Source organism: Schistocerca americana, chromosome 6, assembly GCF_021461395.2.
Source record: "Schistocerca americana isolate TAMUIC-IGC-003095 chromosome 6, iqSchAmer2.1, whole genome shotgun sequence".
NCBI classification, from domain to species: domain Eukaryota; kingdom Metazoa; phylum Arthropoda; class Insecta; order Orthoptera; family Acrididae; genus Schistocerca; species Schistocerca americana.
This window is the reverse complement of record NC_060124.1, coordinates 357073359-357095498: the sequence shown is the minus strand read 5'-3', so window position 1 is coordinate 357095498 and position 22140 is coordinate 357073359. Positions and strand designations below refer to the sequence as shown.

At 44.5% G+C, this 22140-nt stretch overlaps 1 protein-coding gene across 1 annotated transcript in view; it reads right to left on the bottom strand.

Moving 5' to 3' along the window:
• LOC124619319 (protein turtle-like) overlaps nucleotides 1–21158 on the bottom strand; it is a 906568-nt gene extending 885410 nt beyond the window's left edge. The window contains exon 1 of the mRNA XM_047145628.1: nucleotides 21114–21158. The gene's annotated coding sequence lies outside the window, so the exon portion shown is untranslated. The remainder of the gene's footprint in view (nucleotides 1–21113) is intronic.
• Nucleotides 21159–22140: the final 982 nt, after the last annotated feature.

The window sequence follows — 22140 nt, the reverse complement described above, 5'->3', positions numbered from 1 at the left end:
AGCCAATAAAATATTTGTAGACATTAATCACTGGTTCCTAGCCAATTCTTTGTCACTAAACTTTGAAAAAACACACTACATGCAGTTCAGAACTTGTAAGGGGTGTCCCAAGAGTATATGTCTAACATATGATGACAAGAAGATAGAAGAAGTGGACGGTGTTAAATTCTTGGGATTACAGCTTGATAATAAATTCAACTGGGAGGAGCACACCACAGAACTGCTGAAGCGTCTTAACAAATCTCTGTTTGCAATGCGAATTTTGTCAGACATAGGGGATATAAAAATGAAAAAGCTGGCATACTATGCTTACTTTCATTCCATAATGTCATATGGGATTATTTTCTGGGGTAATTCATCAAGCCAAGCTAAAGTTTTCCGGGCACAAAAACGTGCAGTAAGAATTATATGTGGTGTGAACTCAAGAACATCCTGCAGAAGCCTGTTTAGGGAACTAGGGATACTAACTACAGCTTCCCAATATATTTATTCCTTAATGAAATTTGTCATTAAAAATATATCACTTTTTCAAACCAACAGCTCAATTCATGGAATCAATACTAGAAATAAGAATAATCTTCACAAGGATTTAAAGTCACTTAGTCTTGTACAAAAAGGTGTGCATTATTCAGGAACACACATTTTCAATAACTTGCCAGCAGCCATAAAAAGCTTAACAACCAATGAAATTCAGTTTAAGAGAAGCCTAAAGGATTTATTGGTGGCCAACTCCTTCTACTCCATTGATGAATTTCTGAGGAAAACCAACTGATTTGTATATAAGTACAACATAACTTCTGCACAATTTCAGTGCAGTAATGTGTTCACTGAAAATTTGTGTGTGTGTGTGTGTGTGTGTGTGTGTGTGTGTGTGTGTGTGTGTGTGTGTGTGTGTAAGTATAATCTAACTTCTGCACCATTTCAGTGCAGTAATGTGTTCATTGTAAATAAGTATTACAGTAGTTGTATTACATGTTTCTTACCTTATAAATAAATATAAAACTTTTTTATTTTAAATTCAGTGCAATAGTATTTGTAAAATGACTCTTAGTGTTCATTAAAAAATGACGATCATTCCACTTGGGACCTGTGGAATGGTACATTAGCTTATTTGTTTTAGTTTAAATATTTGTCATGTATTGTTGTTTTTCTGACATGTTCCACATCCTGGAGGACCTCCTCACTACGGATCAATTGGAATGAAAGTAAATCTAATCTAATCTAATCTAACAGTGAATCTGTATACTGCGTAGAAAAGTCCATGATCCTTTGTTGCTAAGAAAGCTGTCGCGCCCGTTGCCAATGGATGACCAAGCTTCAAAGTTCTTATAAATGGATTTTAGGACTTCCATGTAGTCTGGAACATCCAAAGAAAAGGTGAACTGCATTCTCATCTTCTCCACAAGAGCAGAAAGGTGTCGCTACGAGATGCAGCCTGTGGAAATGTTTATGGGAACATTCGTGGTTAAATATGAATCTAGCTACCCAGTATTAGAGAGTCCATGTTCCTAGGCACTGAATTTGTATGAGATGTCGTGGAATAGGGGACCGGAGGGTGATTTGTGGCATACTTCTTATTTTTGTGGCTTGATGTTTCCTCCAATTCCCAGTACCAGTCTTCTATTATGCGTCTGTGTATGACATACCGGTAATCTGCACTGCGTATTGCAGTGGAGGTGGTATGTCCCATGTAGCCGCATCTTTGGCTAAGCGTTCGACATCTTCATTAGCGGTGATGCCACTGTGTCATTTGACCTAAGTGAAATTAACGGGACGACTTTTTTTCACGCATCACTACCAGCACTTCGGTGATCCTGTGTACAGTGGGGCTTTTAGTTAAGGAGACGCTAAAACCTTTATGTACGCTTAGAGTAGATGAAGAGTCATTGAGTAGGAGACACAGAGTCGCTGTCATCCGCAAGAAGAAAGGGGGTACTTCTAATAACTTAACATGTTCGCGGTCGTGAGAGTTGCCTGTGCTGGTAATTTGGATAGCCCAGACTTCTGTGAATGCATTACGCAGTATGGGCTTCCTCCAGAATCTCTGGTTTTGTAGCCTTAAGTATAGATATTGTTGCCTCCGGATAATGTCTTAAAAACTGCGCAAAAGTTTGTGTTAATGTGAGCCTAAGTGTCGTTTTCCTGCAGGACACTACCAAGTTGTTTCGTATGTTACCACAGCTACCTTACGTGGAATGGTGATTTCTACGTAGAGTTCTGGTAAATGAATTAAATAGGAAACTTGAGAAAAAGACTCTCTTTGCATGGGCAGTAAGATAGTTTCGTGGCCCACGTGTAGTGGAATGAACGTCTACGACAAAATCGAAACATAGACTGTAATTTAAGAGATAAAGTTAAACCTGTCCACACTACTGCAACGCCCGAAAAATAACTAGCAACGAGCCTACATGTAGGTATCGAGAAACATTCATCATGACAGTCACAGAAAAATTTCCTTATACGATAAAAACGCGTAACTTAGTACGGAGAACGTATTATGGGAGGTCTTTGGTACGTTCTCCTCGAGTGTCGTAGTGAGTTTTTAAAAGCACGGGGCGCCTTCAACACACATGTGATACCGCCCGCATGACGAGTTTGACTGGCGGGTAGCCACACCTACAGTAGGCGGATATCGGCCAATTTTGCACTGTGCAAAACGTTTTCACACAAACACGTTTTCCGTTTCCTCGAGTAAGACCTTGTTAAACGCAGCGGCTTAGCCTTTAACTTCAACAATGTTAAACAACAGTAGCGCAGAAGCCTATAGAAATGACATCAGTACCGAAACGGTAAGCGGGGGAAGCGCCTTCTTCAGGTGATAAGCTTTAGCGATGATACTGATGTATGTACACAGAAAAAATGCAGAAATAATCGAAACCAAGTTTTCATCCACTACAACGAAACGTTTCTCCTCAATTAACCACGTGTAACTTGTTCATATTGGCAGACGATATGAGGACTAAGGTAATAGTGCTCTATAACAAATAAATTAATGAACGTAATTCGAGAAACATCGTTTCTTATAGTAATAACTAGTGTTTCCTGAATAGCAGTAACAGAACTTTTATTAAATGAGATTCTGCTCCACATTCGAGCTTTACAAGGGGCCACTCTGTGCATCTTTAGAGAAAAGGTAATACATATCCAGCAGTACACTAAAATACTGAATACCAGTACTCCATCAAGTGCAGTAGCAAGATTATCGATAATTTTCTGAGCTGGATTCTATATCTCCAATGCTATAAAGGACATACAATTCTCCATAAAAAGGTGCTGCTGTTCCAAATGAGACAAACGGTATTTAGAAAATAAATAATTATCATTTTAAAATGAATCTAGCTAACGCAAATACTGCTGAATGTTATATATACACCAGTACCTCACAAAATTGATGCAGCTCTACATCTACAGATATACTTCGCAAGCATCGTAAGGAGTATGGCGGATGGTAACTTGAACCACTGCCAGTTATTACCTTTACTGCTCCAGTCGCAAATGGATCTACGGAAACACGACTGTCTCTATGCTTCACGATCCTCCCACAAGATATATGTTAGGTGCAGTAAATCGTCCTGCACTTTGCCGCAGACCCCGTTCTCTATCTTTAAGAGCATTTCACAATAACACCTTCTTCCCTTTCGGAATTAGTTTTTGAGTTCATGGGGCTTTTCCATAACACGTGCAAGTTGATGGACCGTACTGGTGACAAATCGGCAGCACGCTTCTCAGCTGATACCATTGATCCAACAAGCGCTGGATCAGCACTCAAGAATGGGTTGCACATGTGTTACGTGCACGGTCTCCTTTATAGATGAGCCATACCTTCCTTCGAATTTTCCAATAGACAGATTCGACCATTCGCCTTCTCTGCAACCAACGGGCTCGTTCCATTTCACGCCGATTTATATCGTTTTGCCACAGATGGGACTGTGTCAAGCAGCGGTACGCTAATACTGTATTGGAACACTACAAGATTGTCTTTCGTACTCATCTGCATTACCTTACGTTTTCCCACATTTAGAACTAGTTGCCATTCAGCATGCCAGATGGAAATTCTAACCAAGTCGACAATCAATTCATTACGTACGGACAATGAGCTCAGCTACAGAACCCGCCAGGTTAGCCAAGAGCGCTAATGTGCTCCTTCCTGGAGTCGGGTAGGCGCGCCGGCCCCGGATCGGATCCGCCCGCCGGATTAACGACGAGGGCCGGTGTGCCGGCCAGCCTGGATGTGGTTTTTAGGCGGTTTTCCACATCCTTCTAGGTGAACACCGGGCTAGTCCCCACGTCCCGCCTCAGTTACACGACTCACAGACATTTGAAACACATCCGCACTTTTCCATGATTTACACTAGACGCAGACAGACGGGGTACTCTGATTCCATCCCGGGAGGATGGCGGCAGGAAGGGCATCCGGCCACCCCTTCCAATTAACATGCCAAATCCGATTTAACCACGCCAACCCCGCGCAAAATGCTGGACGACGGCGCAAGCGATAAAATAGAATGAGCTCAGCTACAGCTAGACAGGCACGCAATCGACGATGAATTTTTCAGAGTCGTAATTCCGTCATTTGCTTAACGCGGTTAGGAATATGATGAAAAACCAGACTTAACAGTTAGATGGGGGGATTGAAATGCGCTCTCTGCAAAAACGAATCTAGAGTCTGCATCTCAGCATTACGTCGTTCCATTGGGAAATGAAGAAATGTTATACCACAACGTCATCAATTTTACACATACATGGAAACTTTCTGTTTCGTCGGATTACAGGAACTAGTGTTGACACTGAACGAAAATTTTGAACTTCAAATAAGAAACGTGGAGGGGGGACAGGAGGTCACAAGGAGGGGTTAGATCCGAACGGAGCAAAGGTCAACAGTCTACTGATCCATATCGCAGACTGAGTCATCGACAAGTTAGACCTGACTGTAGCAGCGGCCCGTGTACGGAAACAAAAACCGGAACTGGGATGGTATGACTAAGCGGAGAGTCTGACGATCTGAGGCAGGGTTAGCGAGGTTCTACCGTACCTTGAAAAGGAAGGCCGTGTATCATGGAACATGTGATACTTGCAAATGATCTGAGTTCCCAATAACTTCAATTTGGCAAAGTTTTTAACGCGTAACTTACTAATTGTTCGTGTGTAGTAGAGTAATATTGTAACAGATAGACCATTAAATACAGTAGTGCCAAAATTTTGATTGCAACGCTTTTAAATTTGAATCAAATAATTGTTCCCAGGTATATAAGCATTATATACCTTGGAACATAGTTTCAAATTTGCAAAAACCTTAATTTTCCGGAATAATTTTTGTATTTCTAGAAAACGACTGTAGCACATAAAAACTAATGTGATCGTTTAAAAATGGACTCAGAAATACACTAAACTTCTATTACAGAGCTGGGTAGAGACAAGTCTGAAATGTGTCCCCTGTTATTAATAAAATAAAATAAGCGATTTATCCCGGTGGCGAGAGGGTACTCCCCTATAACTTTCACTGCAGCAACCAATCAGAACACAAGCAGTTTTTTTGGTGCAGTTTCCTACGAGCGCTGCATCGAGGTAGTAGAGTGACAAAATGTGTCTGCGTTTATAGGCTCGTTCAAATCAAGTGTAATCTGCGGCAATAAAGTAATGGTTCCAATAGCCAGAAACGCTACACCTCCGGGTAATGTAGACATTGCTACCCCAGAGTTCCACTTCGGAGTTACTAGACTATCCGAGCGCTGTCCCGCTAATTATTCCAATTAAAAATATTTCACGGCCTCGCTTAAAATTCCTGACGCCCGCCGAGTCGTACTGGAACCCGGTTTTATATTCTGCCCGACTTAAGCACGGCATTCCTGCCGAGCACCCGTGGAGGCGGTGCGGTCGAATGAATAACGGAGATGTGTCCCTCCCCCCCCTCCCCATCCCAAGCGTCCCTTCCCACCCACGTTTTTTCGCTTTCCCTACGTCTACCCCTCCGTTCACCACCTCCGTCTCCTTTCGCAGCTCCCTGGCGCCTCTTAAACCCAAACACACAACAAATAATAAACGCCCCTGCTCGGAATACGCAATCTCCACTGTACGTGAGCGCGGGAAGAATTCGCAGAGGAATACGAATTTTCTTCGCGGCAGTCAACCACCGCAGCAGCAGCACCAACCCCCCCCCCCCCAACCCCCACCCCCACCATTCTGCCTCATTCTCTCCCACTCGACTGCCAGGCGAACGTGGCGAGATTAAATTTGGGGGCTTGTGAGTCGCGAGCGGAGCCTTCGCAGCCAGCACCCAGCCTGAATGTACAGCCGGGGACTGCTTCGAATCCCGTCGACCCCTCCGGGATTTATATGCAAATTAGCCGCTCCGTTCCGTTCTGTTCCATTCGGCGCGCAGATCCTCTGAATGCGCCGCATACGCTAATGGTGGAGGACTGCGCATGCGCCAGTTAATTGAACAGCTTCCCTCCTCTTGTTCTGCACTTAGGCGCGCGACTCAAAGAACTCGGCAGGTCATCGTGCTTCTGCGCGTCTTCAACTGGGGCACGGGGCTCTCCGCACGTCACTATGAATATTCAGCGACCTTCGCAGTCGTTTCACCGTAGATCTCACTTTGCGACCGTGGCATGCCTGCGAGGCTTGCTTGTAAATACATGGTGATTCCAAATATTGGAGGTCTTCTTAAGTCATTTGTCTTTGCACACTGCCCGACACAGAAAGAAGCACTCCGAAGAGGAGGAGGAAATGAAATGAACGCATGGGTTGACAGAGTATATAATGTTATTGAAGCAATTAGAAAATCAAGTCTAATTTCTAAGAATTTGCCTGTCTGAAGTGGCCTCTTATCAGTGTGACATTGCACTCACTCTGACCTGAATACAGGTTTTAGGAACGGTAAAGGCACCATAGAGGCAATTCTGACGTTGCGCCTGATAATGGAAGCAAGAATAAAGAAAATCAAGACTGTTTCATAGGACTCGTCGACCTATAAAAAGCGTTCGACAATGTAAAATGGTGCAAGATGTTCTAAATCCTGAGAAAATTCGGGGTAAGCTTTAGGGAAAGACGGCTAATATACAATATGTACAAGAACCAAAACAGAGCAATAAGAGTGGAAGAGCAAGAACGAAGTGGTCGGATTAAATAGGGTGTGAGACAGGGATATAGTCTTTCGTCCCAGCTGTTCAATCTATACATGGAAGAAGCAATGACGGAAATAAAAGACGGGTTCAACAGGAATTAAAATTCAGGGTGAAAGTATATCAATGATAAGATTCGCGAATGACATTGCTATCCACATTGAAACTGAAGGTTCACGGGGAGTTTTGAAAGGAATGAACAGTCTAATGAGAGCAAAATATGGATTGAGAGCACATCGAGTGAAGACTAAAGTAATTAGAAGTAGCAGAAATGTGAACATCGAGAAACTTATCAGAACTGGGTATTACGAAGTAGAAGTTAAGGAATTCTGCCACCTAGGCATCAAAATAATCTATGACGGATGAAGCAAGGAGGACATAAAAAGCAGACTAGCAGTGGGGAAAAGGGCATTCCTGGCTAGTAGAAGTCTACTAGTATCAAACGTAGGTCTTAATTCGAAGAAGAAATTTCTGCTAATGTACGTCTGGAGTACAGCATTGTATGGTTGTGAAACATGGACTGTGGGAAAACCGGAGAAGAAGAGATCCGAAGTATTTGAGATGTGGTGCAATAGAACAATGTTGAAAATTAACTGGACTGATAAGGTAAGGAATGAGGAGGCTCTACAAAGAATTCCCAAGGAAAGGAACACATGTAGAACACTGATATGGAGAAGGGACAAGATGACAAGTTGTCAACAAGGCACTGTGGAAGCTAATGGTGGCTCCATAATTGTGTGGGCTGTGTTTATGTGAAATGGATAGGGTCCTCTGTTCCAACTGAACCGATCAACTGGTGATCATTTGCAGCCATTTTTGGACTCCATTTCCCCAAACAAGGATGGCATTTTTATGGATGACAGTGCACCCTGTCGCCGCAACATACCTCAGAGCGTGGTAAACAGAAGCACAAGTGCTGCTATGCTACTTAACAAAGCACTGTGAGGTAATGCTACGTAACTGCACTACCCGAGCGCCATTACAAAATCAACATGGTAAGTACTGTGCTCGCCGACTCATCATAATAATACTGAATTACCACCGGCCTAAGTGGCCGAGCGGTTCTAGACGCTACAGTCTGGAACCGCGCGACCGCTACGGTCGTAGGTTCGAATCCTGCCTCGGGCAATGATGTGTGTGATGTCCTTAGGTTAGTTAGGTTTAAGTAGTTCTAAGTCCTAGGGGACTGATGACCTCAGAAGTTAAGTCCCATAGTGCTCAGAACCATTTGAACCATCTTTGAACCACTGTTCGCAATTGGTTAGAAAAACATTCTGGACAACTCGAGCGAATGATTTGGCACCCATATCACCTGACATGAATCCCATCGATCATTTATGGGACATAATCAAGAGTTAGGTTAGTACACAATAGTCTTGCACCGGTAACACTTATGCAGTTATATATGGCTATAGAGGCAGCTCTGTAGCCATCCATAACTGTAAAACTGTTGCCGGTGCAGGATTTCGTGCACGAACTAAACTCTACGTTATGTCCCATAAATGTTGTATGTGATTCATGTCAGGCGATCTGGGTGCCAAATCAGAAGACAATCGAAGCATTTGAGACGTGTTGCTACAGACGAATGTTGAAAATTATGTGGACTGATAAAGGAAGGAGAATCGGAGAGGAAAGGAATATGTGGGAAACACTGGCAAGGCGAAGCGACAGGATGATAGGACATCTGTCAAGACATCAGGGAATAACTTCCACGGGACCAGGAAGAGCCGTAGAGGGTAAAAGCTATGAAGGAAGACAAAGATTGGAATACATCCAGGAAATAACTGCTATTCTGATAAGGTTGGCACAGGAAATGAATTCGCGGTGGGCCGCATCGAACCAGTCAGAAGACTGCTTCAGAGGCAACACGCAAGGACGCTGAATATCTGTGACGCCCCGTTGTACCGGTAGAGGTTCTCTCAGTCGCTTCAGGCTGTGACTTGAAGTCATACCCGATGGCTCTCCCCATATCACGACGCCAGGAGGGAAAACTCTCGAGAACAACGGAAGGATGAGAGCTCTCCTGAGGTCACTGCCGTAATGTCTTGCGCTCTGCAGGAAAGTTTGAACATACTTTATTACAATTAAAAAAAAAACGCCTTCTTGGTGCGCACTAATTTCCAAACGCAAGAAGAACAAGAAGCACAACAATTCTTTTGGGGGCAAAAACCAGATAAGAGTACAAATCAATGAAAAGACTATAACAACCAAAATAATACTCTACCAATTACAAAGATACAACGTTCTAAATGCTACGGCGTAAGTATTGTCCGGAGCAGTCCTAACTGTAGGTGCAGACTTCCGGTTTGACTCTGCAGGCGTGCTTATAACGCTGATTCGGCGATACGCTACACGTAGTCACATTAGTTCCAATTGGTGGATCATTGTCGCATGGCTTTCAACGAAGTAGTTCTGTGTTTATGTGGAAATTCTGTTAATGTTTACATTCCCTGGCAATGTTTCGATCTGACCTCTTGAAGGGAGGTCGGCAGCCCACCTTGCTTGTCTGTTGTGCGGGCCCTCTAACTGATAAGGGGCCGCTACGACAGCTGCCATACTCCCTGACGATAGTAATCCGAAATAGTGCAAAACCACGATCCACCGCTGAACACTAAGCGACGCCATTCATCAACAGTCCATGCCTCCCGGTCACAGCACCACTCCAGACGCACCCATTTGTGTAGTGGTGTTAACGGCAGCCTACGCTTGACACCTTAATTCCCTAGTCCGGTTGTTTCTAGCCTTCGACCAATGGCGCGGAATGACGCAGAATACTGCAAGAAATCCATTATCTGCTCTCAGCTGGCAGGCGCAGATATCAAGGGGAACACTGTCAGGTGCTGATAACACAGCCTCTCATGAGCGCACATCATCTTCGCATCCTTCACAGTGACCACGCTCCTTTATATACCATACATGTCTAGTGACAACATTAAAAGTGAACAACACTAATTCCCTCTGGTGGCAGAATTGCCAGTCTAATCTTTAAGATACTAGCCGTTGGTGTGTCACAGGTACATTGATGTCCGACTATGTCCTCTGTGTAGTTCACTTTTTCTCTCAGGTAATGAGCAGGAAACTAATGACAGAACGAGGTTCCACATGACGTCTTTCCTCGAAAGTGAGTACCACATAAATGCCATCAGCTGACAAGCAATGTGGAGACGTATAACACAACATTTATTCACAAAATTTTAATTATTACCTAGGGAAAATGAAGTTACGTAATTAACTTTTTGTTTCTTACAGTGACATGTCTGCAAAACGATAGCACGCTACTAGCGAAGCCAAAACAGAATAGCACACTTCATATATAAAATGGAGTGTGGTGCGATAATTCATGATCTGCTTTTGCAGGGTAGCAACGCGAAAACAATTCCCAGCCATTTAGTGAAGGTGTACGGAAAAAATGCACCGTCATAAATGATTGTTGTTATAAGGTGGCGCAGACACTTCCACTGTAATAAACCAGGTCTGAACGTCAAAGAAAGAAGTGCAGAGCATCCCTCTGTGAAGAACCGGAAACCGACATGGTGTTCGAAGACCGGCGTGTCTCACTGGAGGCGACAGTAGGAAAAGTCAGTCATGGATCAGTTTCCAAAATCTTACACGATATTTTGAACAACATGAAATTCGCCGCCCGGAAATCGCCATTCGCTGCAACTGCGTCAGGCGAATCAAGATGACTTCTTCGGCGGTCAGATCAGCTTGGTGTCTCTCTATGACCGCGAAACTAAAGAGGAAAGGAAGTAGTGGATTCAATACCACCGTAAACAAAAACGAACACTGAATTATATTTGGACAAAGAGATGGTGACTGTTTATTGCTGCTACGATGTGGTGGTAACATATTATGCTCGTGAGAGGCATACTGCCAGAGCAGCGCACTACCGAAATTTGCTCTTGGGGTTAGGGAGGCTGTGAAGGTAAAGCATCGCGAGAAATTACACAAGGCGATAACCTACTTAGGAAGTTCCAATAAGGAACTTTGACAGAATAACCTAGGACTATTGTTCAACTTCCTAGTGATCGAGCAAGTATTCGAGGTCTGCGCAAAATGAAACGGAAAGGAAATGACACAACGGCATTGGGAAACCATGGCTATAATACAATTTATTACCGAATAATATCTTGTCGTGATTAATAAAAATTGTTGCGTAATCGAGGAGAACTATTCTTCTGCAAATAAGAGGAATTTGTCGCATGAATGAGAAGCTGCTGTGGACCATTAGTGCTCAGGTGTTATTTGACTTTGAATTGTGTTGTGACAAGCGTTCGCTTCAGTCGAAGTGAACGATCAGTTTGCTGCGTGTACGTCCGTGCGCTCTCATGGAAAACTAACGTGACTCAGTACTTGCTGTTTACTTGCGGAAAACAAACGACGAAATTGTTATGATTAGAGGACGGAAGAATTATTTGGTTCATATGGCTCTGCGCACTATGGGACTTGACATCTGAGGTCATCAGTCCCCTAGAACTTAGAACTACTTAAACCTAACTAACCTAAGGACATCACACACATCCAGGCCCGAGGCAGGATTCGAACCTGCGACCGTAGCGGTCACGCGGTTCCAGACTGAAGCGCCTAGATCCGCAAGGACACACCGGCCGGCACAGAAGTATTGCACCCGTGTGTCTGTTCAAATATATCCTATTTTGGAGCTGACTGGAACACCATTAACTGAGCACACGAGGCGAATTCTGAGAGTAAGAGTCCAGCCCAGAACAGAATTTTGCGCCACTTATTGTTTATAAAATCACATAAATCATTGCATCATTCAGCAGCAGTGGGAGGGTGAAAGCAAACGAAGCCTTCGAAAACAGTTACTCCCAACAGTATAGAAGTACGTGTTATATTTCTGTTTTTGTGTGCAAAAGAATCTACAGTTGCTCAAATTAAACAGGAGTTGTGCCTAGTTTATGAACTTAAGATAATAAGTGAGTGGATGATTACTAAGTGACATGGAGACCAGAAGCGTTGGTACACGTTTGCTTGGGGAAGGTCAGGGTGGCACGTCCAGTATACAGACTGATGAAATAGTTTAAAACGTGGACCAAGAAATGCAAACTATTCGATGATTAACGACTGATGCTGCGGCAATGACTTTCCTCATATTGGACGTAGCACTGTATGAGGTGGACACCGAAAGCGTCCGAAAGAGGGTAAGAGGGGCACTTGCCCCCTCCCCCCTTGCAATCTGGAGTACAGAATTTTTAATGATTACAGAATTATCATACACTTCCAGAAGTGACTTCCCGTGATTCCGCTACACTTCTTAGCCAACTTCTGCGCTTCGTTAGTTTAACCGACACGTTCCGAAACGGACCAGCTCATTAACACAAAAAAATCACAATTGTGCAGTCCAGCCCCATCCCCCAGGATAAATTTCTGCGGACGCCTGTGGTGGCAACCGAAAATGCCTATCGACCAACACAATCGGCAAAAAAATATGTAGCCGGTGAACGTTTCTGGACCGCCATCATTAAGATAGGGATGATTTGTTTTTTCTCTCTGATACGGACGACGAGACGTCGATATCTTACACTAGCGCAGGTTCAAAACGACCGTCAATTTAGTAGTATCATATAACGTAGATGAAACTGAAAAAAAAAATTCAAGAAATCTTCTTACTCGAATCGAAAATTAATGGCTTCAGTTGTAATTGAAGAAGAGGTCGTTCTTTTGGTTGAACTTGAGTCAACAACTGTAGCTGTCGTGTACTGCGAAACGCTCACCGAACTAAGATGTGCCATCCAAACTCGATGGCATGGGGAAGTATTGACTGGAATAATCCTCCTCCACGTCTACGCGCTTGCATCCGTAGTTCCCGTACGAAGGTTAACGTTCAGCATTTTTGTTGAAAATTTTCGACTACTCACACTACAAACGGCACCACACCGCTGAAACAATGTCTAGGTGGACACCGTTTTCAAGACGACGAGGAAATCAAGACTGCCGTTGTATGCGGATGTGTTGAATATGATAATGCTGCATTACGAAAAGCGCTTGCAAGTGTAGGACGATTACGTAAGAAAGTGAAGCATGTTATAAGGTCGTACGATAGCAAAGACGCCATTAGTCTTTTTCTAAGTCTTTTTTAATGACTGGTGCCTTTGAGCTTTAGGGGATGCCTCGTGTTCTGTAAGTACATGAATGTGCGACTCTAGTCTCGCTTCTTCTTTGACAGTTCTGTCAGTTGTACAGCAGTCTTTAAACGAGCGACCAAGAGTGGAGTAATTATGTCGCACGTTAGTGGTTTAGCGTGTTACAGTTTCTGTTTTTATAAAGTGGAGCTTAATACAACATTTCTCTCATTTTTTGCAGTCGTGACCGAGTGGGAAAGACACGCTACTAGATAGAGCCCATGTAGGTAAAACAAAAGAACTTTATTAAGTCAACGCACAACACGAAAAAGGTGCGTAACTTGGTGCAGGCTTAGAGTTAATTACTGTACGCTGGAATGTCCGGTAGTGGTTGTAGGAGACTGAAATCGGTGGTAGGATGAAGTCCTCCGAGGCGGAGAGTTTGGAGACGATGACGGAGGTGACGTCATACGAATCGATGCGGAGGAGGCACCCGGTGATGGCCCTGTAGTTGGACAAGCGGCATGGAATGTGCTCCTCGGTATTCAGTTGTGGGCGGTGTTCATACTGGGTGATGTCCCACGAGGTGATAACTCAGAGATGATGTTGGAGAAGACACTTCTTCAATGCCCGGCGGTTTGATATGCGGCCTTCGATGTGCTCCACCTTCATCGGCTGTGGGCGATGACCGTAGTGGGCTGTGTCCTGTGAGGCGATAGGTCAGAGCCAACGTCTGAGTTGGCGTCCCGCAAAGCTGTGAAAAGGGGACACTCGACGGGGATCCAGAGGTTTGAAATACAGCCAGCAAAGTGCTCCTCTATTTTCATTGGTGAACTCCGGCTGGCGAGTCCGCAATTTGCGGCCGGCATTGGTCCCAGAGTGACTGGTGCCCCTGCAGAAGGGAACTCCATTTGAGGGACCGCGGACGGTTAGCGCTTGGCTCGGGGTGACTCCTGATGCGAAATGCCGTTGACTGACCAAGCAGGGATCTATATAACATGTTCGAGGATGGATACAGGGACCAGCGCTTGGAAGTATGTGACTGGCGGCGGCGATGTAGTGCGTGCTGGTGGCGTCCGATGTGGTGATGCTCGCGCCACCAGGAACCATGGCGACTGCTGCAGACTGATGAAAAAAATCCTGCTCGTTTATGTACAGTACTGGCCATTAAAATTGCTACTCCAAGAAGAAATGCAGATGATAAACAAGTATTCACTGTACAAATATATTATACTAGAACTGACATGTGATTACATTTTCACGCAATTTGGGCGCATAGATCCTGAAATATCAGTACCCAGAACAACCACCTCTGTCCGTAATAACGGCCTTGATACGCCTGGGCATTGAGTCAAACAGAATTTGGATGGCGTGTACAGGTACAGCTGCCTATGCAGTTTCAACACCATACCACAGTTCATCACGAGTAGTTCAAATGGTTCAAATGGCTCTGAGCACTATGGGACTCAACTGCTAAGGTCATTAGTCCCCTAGAACTTAGAACTAGTTAAACCTAACTAACCTAAGGACATCACAAACATCCATGCCCGAGGCAGGATTCGAACCTGCGACCGTAGCGGTCTTGCGGTTCCAGACTGCAGCGCCTTTAACCGCACGGCCACTTCGGCTGGCTCAAGAGTAGTGACTGGCGTATTGTGACGAGCCAGTTGCCCGGCCACCATCTACCAGACGTTTTCAATTGGGGAGAGATCTGGGGAATGTTCTGGCCAGGGCAGCAGTGTTCAAAGTGCCGTCAATGCGAACAAGAGGTGACCGAGACGTGTAACCAATGGCACCCCATACCATCACGCCATGTGATACGTCAGTATGGCGAAGACGAATACACGCTTGCAATGTGGGTTCACCTCGATGTCACCAAACACGGATGCGACCATCATGATGCTGTAAACAGAACCTGGATTCATCCGAAAAAATGACGTTTTGCTATTCGTGCACCCAGGTCCGTCGTTGAGTACACCATGGCAGGCGCTCATGTCTGTGATGTAGCGTCAAGGGTAACCGCAGCCATGGTCTCCGAGCTAATATTTCATGCTGCTGCAAACGTAGTCGAACTGTTCGTGCAGATGGTTGTTGTCTTGCAAGCGTCCCCATCTGTTGAGTGTGGGATCGAGACGTGGCTGCACGATCCGTTACAGCCATTCGGATAAGATGCCTGTCATCTCGACTGCTAATGATACTAGGCCGTTGGGAGCCAGCACGGCGTTCCGTATTACCCTCCTGAACCCACCGATTTCATATTCTGCTAACATCATTGAATCTCGACCAACGCGAGCAGCAATGACGCGATACGATAAACCGCAATCGCTATAGGCTACAATCCGACCTTTATCAAAGTCTGAAACGAGATGGTACGCATTTCTCCTCCTTACACGAGGCATCACAACAACGTTCCACCAGGCAACGCCGGTCAACTTGTGTTTGTGTATGAGAAATCGGTTGCAAACTTTCCTCATGTCAGCACTTTGTAGGTGTCGCCACCGACGCCAACCTTGTGTGAATGCTGTGAAAAGCTAATCATTTGGATATCACAGCATCTTCTTCCTGCCGGTTAAATTTCGCGTCTGTAGCACGTCATATTCGTGGGGTAGCAATTTTAATGTCCAGTAGTGTATATAGCGGACATTTTTCCCTGTGATCGCAGGAACTCATGTAGTGAACAAGCGAGAATGGCGAGAACCCGCTTTACATGGCTGTGTGACTGGTAGTTTTGCCACAGGGGTTACATGTTCGATAAAGTAATGCGACATACACTCCTGGAAATTGAAATAAGAACACCGTGAATTCATTGTCCCAGGAAGGGGAAACTTTATTGACACATTCCTGGGGTCAGATACATCACATGATCACACTGACAGAACCACAGGCACATAGACACAGGCAACAGAGCATGCACAATGTCGGCACTAGTACAGTGTATATCCACCTTTCGAAGCAATGCAGGCTGCTATTCTCCCATGGAGACGATCGTAGAGATGCTGGATGTAGTCCTGTGGAACGGCTTGCCATCCCATTTCCACCTGGCGCCTCAGTTGGACCAGCGTTCGTGCTGGACGTGCAGACCGCGTGAGACGACGCTTCATCCAGTCCCAAACATGCTCAATGGCGGACAGATCCGGAGATCTTGCTGGCCAGGGTAGTTGACTTACACCTTATAGAGCACGTTGGGTGGCACGGGATACATGCAGACGTGCATTGTCCTGTTGGAACAGCAAGTTCCCTTGCCGGTCTAGGAATGGTAGAACGATGGGTTCGATGACGGTTTGGATGTACCGTGCACTATTCAGTGTCCCCTCGACGATCACCAGTGGTGTACAGCCAGTGTAGGAGATCGCTCCCCACACCATGATGCCGGGTGTTGGCCCTGTGTGCCTCGGTCGTATGCAGTCCTGATTGTGGCGCTCACCTGCACGGCGCCAAACACGCATACGACCATCATTGGCACCAAGGCAGAAGCGACTGTCATCGCTGAAGACGACACGTCTCCATTCGTCCCTCCACTCACGCCTGTCGCGACACCACTGGAGGCGGGCTGCACGATGTTGGGGCGTGAGCGGAAGACGGCCTAACGGTGTGCGGGACCGTAGCCCAGCTTCATGGAGACGGTTGCGAATGGTCCTCGCCGATACCCCAGGAGCAACAGTGTCCCTAATTTGCTGGGAAGTGGCGGTGCGGTCCCCTACGGCACTGCGTAGGGTCCTACGGTCTTGGCGTGCATCCGTGCGTCGCTGCGGTCCGGTCCCAGGTCGACGGGCACGTGCACCTTCCACCGACCACTGGCGACAACATCGATGTACTGTGGAGACCTCACGCCCCACGTGTTGAGCAATTCGGCGGTACGTCCATCCGGCCTCCCGCATGCCCACTATACGCCCTCGCTCAAAGTCCGTCAACTGCACATACGGTTCACGTCCACGCTGTCGCGGCATGCTTCCAGTGTTAAAGACTGCGATGGAGCTCCGTATGCCACGGCAAACTGGCTGACACTGACGGCGGCGGTGCACAAATGCTGCGCAGCTAGCGCCATTCGACGGCCAACACCGCGGTTCCTCGTGTGTCCGCTGTGCCGTGCGTGTGATCATTGCTTGTACAGCCCTCTCGCAGTGTCCGGAGCAAGTATGGTGGGTCTGACACACCGGTGTCAATGTGTTCTTTTTTCCATTTCCAGGAGTGTATATTGCTCAATGGCGCAATTTAATTGTGCTTGATGTGCGCGCATGCTGTCTAGACAGCAGCTATGAGTTCACAAAATTTTAATAGGAAATGTCCAAAGAAGTTTCGGGCTTGCTGCTGGTTGTCATTAACTGTAAACCACGATGCTTCGACAGACTATCACGACTACCTAACCATATCTTAATAGTTCTTGTAACTGAAGGACAGACTGCAAAATTTTGTTTTGGCTGTTATTATGTTTCATTGTAATATGTTTTCAAAGAATATACGACAATTTTAATAAGTAAACTGTGTTTGTAAATATACAGTTTATGTCTATTCTCAGCATAAGAGTATTAGGCGGGACATGTTTCTGCATCTTCCCTCCAGCTGGAAAAGTAACGCCTAGGATGGCAGAACAAGCCAGCTTGCGCCTCCACAGCATGTTATTTTGCTTGGCTGCTGTGTTAGACACGTCGGTAACGTACACGCAACGGAATAACTCGGTCAATTAGGCCTAAAGCAAGAGAGCAGTTTTTAATATTTTAGCTATTGGTGTCGGGTAGTTCAACTTTTTAAACTTTTTTATTTTTTATTTTAAGCAATGTTGTATGACTTCTGGTAAAACATCATGTTTTACGTTTATATTCTCGACATTTGTGTTTTTATTACAGGTCACGTGGGGGACGGCGGGCGGAGCTTCTACTTTATAGCACGTAGCGTTTGCGAACTAGTCAGCAATCAGTGATAGGCACCTGTAGGTGCCACGCTGTAGCTCCGTTAACTGCTTACTTATGTCGCACGACTAACACATCGTTGTATTTTAAATCTTAACTATGTTGCTTTTTAGATTTTAGTTGGATAAGTGTTGTTACACCTGACCCGGTATAAATGTGTTCCATTTCAGAGCCTTGCGCTGAAGATGGTTGTGTACATCATCAAAACCGATTACCGGAATTAAAAGTAAGTAATTTATTGCGATCTGGACTGCTTTTCTTATTACAATAATGTGAAAGAGCTGGCGCGAGAAAATGATTAAGAGGTACAGAATCTACAATTAGTGGCTGTTGGCAAAAAAAAAAAAAAAAAAAAAAAAAAAAAAAAAAAAAAAAAAAAAAAAGAAGAGTTGAATAGTAAGTCAGTGTATAGTATTCATTTTTTACTGAACGTTATATGATTGCGTCAGAGCGATTGCAGTTATGATGTTTTTTTAAATACTTTTAGAAAAATAATATTACTAGGTGCAGTGTCTACTATATCTTTCCGGGGTATATTACATTCTTAGTCAAGTGATGAATGGTTTAATTTACAGAGTGGATGCATATGGCGTTGTGTTTATTTTTGGTAGATTTGTGTGGTGTGCAGTTTGTGAATCGTTGCGTGAAGCCGGGACAAATATTTATTCTTTGTTTTTCAGTTTTGTTTTCTTTTGTTCTGGTTAACGGCGCATACAGCGGAGGGACATTTTTTAATGCAGTTAGGGTTTTTGTAGTAATAACTTCAATTTTCCACAATTTTTAAAATTTATTTTACGTCCCTAATTGCGGTCGTTCATCCGAGACAAACTGTGACAGCTAAATTATTACTGACAAGGGAACCTCCCCATCGCATCCCCCTCAGATTTAGTTATAAGTTGGCACAGTGGATAGGCCTTGAAAAACTGAACACAGATCGATCGAGAAAACAGGAAGAAGTTGTGTGGAACTATGAAAAAATAAGCCAAATATACAAACCCAGTAGTCCATGCGCAAGATAGGCAATATCTAGGCAAATGTGAATAGAGGAGCGCCGTGGTCACGTGGTTTGCGTGAGCAGCTGCGGAATAAAAGGTCCTTGGTTCAAGCCTTCCCTCGAGTGAAAATTTTAATTTTTTATTTTCGGTTTACATGACAAACTCTTATGTTTTCATCACTTTTTTGGGAGTGACTATCACATCCACAAGAAAACCTAAATCGGGCAAGGTAGAAGAATCTTTTTACCCATTCGCGAAGTGTATAAGTTAGGTGGGTCGACAACATATTCCTGTCGTGTGACGCACATGCCGTCACCAGTGTCGTATAGAATATATCAGACGTGTTTTCCTGTGGAGGAATCGGTTGACCTATGACCTTGCGATCAAATGTTTTCGGTTCCCATTGGAGAGGCACGTCCTTTCGTCTACTAATCGCACAGTACTGCGGTGCGGTCGCAAAACACAGACACTAAATTTATTACAGTGAACAGAGACGTCAATGAACGAACGGACAGATCATAACTTTGCGAAAATAAAGAAAGTAAAATTTTCACTCGAGAGAAGACTTGAACCCAGGACCTTTCGTTTCGCAGCTGCCCACGCTACCCACGGGACCACGGCGCTCCTGAGTTCACACTATCCTTGATGTTGCCTATCTTGGACATAGCCTATTCAGTTTGTATATTTTGCTTATTTTTTCATAGTTCCACACAACTTCTTCCTGTTTTCTCGATTGGTCTGTGTTCAGTTTTTCAAGGCCTATCCACTGTGCCATCTTATAACTAAATGTGAGGGGGGTGCGATGGGGAGATTCCCTTGTGAGCATAGCGTTCAGGACTGAGTAACGTATAACTAAATTCAGGCCTCATTATAAGGAAGGGGGCCGCCACACTACTCGCAACACATATTTTGTCACCGATAGCTGGCGTGTAGATAGTCATTGTCCGGGTTTGTAATTGTACTTTCGTAGCGTCCTATTTACTTTATTCTTGAAATAACTGTGGGAACTTAGGAAGCCTAAGAAGTAATATGTTCGCAATGTACAGCAGTTTAATATGTGTGTCGTTGCTCTTCACGTTACGTGGTAGGCGAGGACAAACCTATTTGTAAGATCCCCTATCCTGGGATACAATCGTGAACTCTGCAGATATAGTTATCACTCGAAAACCCTTATATTTAAACCTGTCACACTTGTTACAGGCACACTAGTAGTACGAATTTTCTGTCATAAAATTCTTTGGAAAATTGCAAAAACAAATGTTATACATTTTTGTAGTGGAACTTGGAGAAACGATTGTGATAAACGTTGATAATATTCTTCTAGGATGTGCAGCCGGATCATAACGTCATCTTGAAACAACAACGGTGTGTTTCGATCGTCGGAATAAAATTTTTAATTTTTGATAGCGATATCTCTATTTCGCCTGTTTCCACCACTGGCGGCGCGGTATGTTTACTTGCGCTAGAGGACAGTTACGGCACCTTTTCGCGCACCCGTTGTGGGTCTTCTGCGGCCTATATAGGGGCCGCCGCTTGCGCTGAGAAGTCAGTTCCGGCGAGATCGTGTACCAGCACTCACAGCTGAAGATGGCGGCCAGTTGGACCGCGGAAATATTGTGTCAAGATGACGTTATGATCCGGCTGCACACCCGAGAAGAATATTATCAATTATTGCGCCGGGAAAGCCATCGTAATCACATGATAAACGTTAATAGGTCAGATGTAGAGAGCAAAATGAACACACCGTTTGCATAAGATTCCATTGCTTTAAACAGTCATTATTTCTGGACAGTTATGATACAGGCAGGAGTGGATGAAATGAACTATGTTCATTTCTCGTTCGTAAAAACACCCCAAATCGAATTAATGCTGTTGCAGAGCTTCCTGCTGTCTCCAGTAACTCTAACCAGAGATACATATTTCAGTAACTTCTGAGCTGAAATCGGGTTTTTCATGTTTTATAAAGAAGACACCGTACGGACTACCAGAAACAAAGCAGTCACTCACCTGGGCAGCCGCGCCGCTGGCTCAGCACTGAGGGCGCCCCCTGTGGGCAGGAGATTCAGTTGTTATTAGGGAAACGTGGTAGCTTTTAAGGTATGTGTCTAAACGGGAGTCGAACCCGGAGCCACCCGAGCACCCACTAAAGACCAACTCAGGACTCCGGTCTGCCACTGGTTCTTGCCCGTTATTTCCAGCTTCCCACTGTATCCAATGTATCAGAAGCGCAGACCCAGTTTCTGTGATATGTAGAAGGAGAGAACATAAATAGTGGCTAGTGGATTACGAGGCTTCCTCGGTTGGATCAGTTTTATGACCAAGGCCTGAAAAATGTGGGGCTGTCTGGGTTCGATTCCCGATCTAGCATAAAGTTTCAAATATTCACTGATATTAATTTTATAACTAATATAGAATTACAACTCTGTTGTTGCAAGGAAGCTTAAGATTACGTCTTGCGTTATTCTGTACATCATCTTCAGGTCCCTGAAAATTTAAATGATAAATAATCTGTTTGTGTATTAATCGTGACAAGATTAGGGTGATAAGATCCGCTATACATCGACCCACACATACTTCATATTGGACGCTACATTTACTATTAAACTCATGTTATTGATCGTCTTATATCTAGTGTCGTTAGCAATAGTTATAAAATAAATAGTGAAATAAGTAGCACCTACAACAGGAAAAAGAAAACAGTTCGTATGTACTTGTGAAAATCAAAAAAATAAAACTTTTGGTAGGTGTATTTAGACTGTGGGCCACAGGGAAAAAATGGGAGAGAAAGTTTGACAGTATCGTGCTAGAACACAGTTAATTAAGAGGTTAGGAAAATCACGTGACGGGGAAATACAAAAAGAGAATGTGGAAGAATTGGTCAATATTGGCTATTCAAAGGGAAGCATGAATACACGACTGAAGGAACACAAAGGCTTGTTCGCTTGGAAAAAGGAGCACCATCTTCTGTCAGAACACTATGGAGTACAATTTTCGGAACCAAAATTTTGTAAGCAAAGGTGAACTATTATCCACG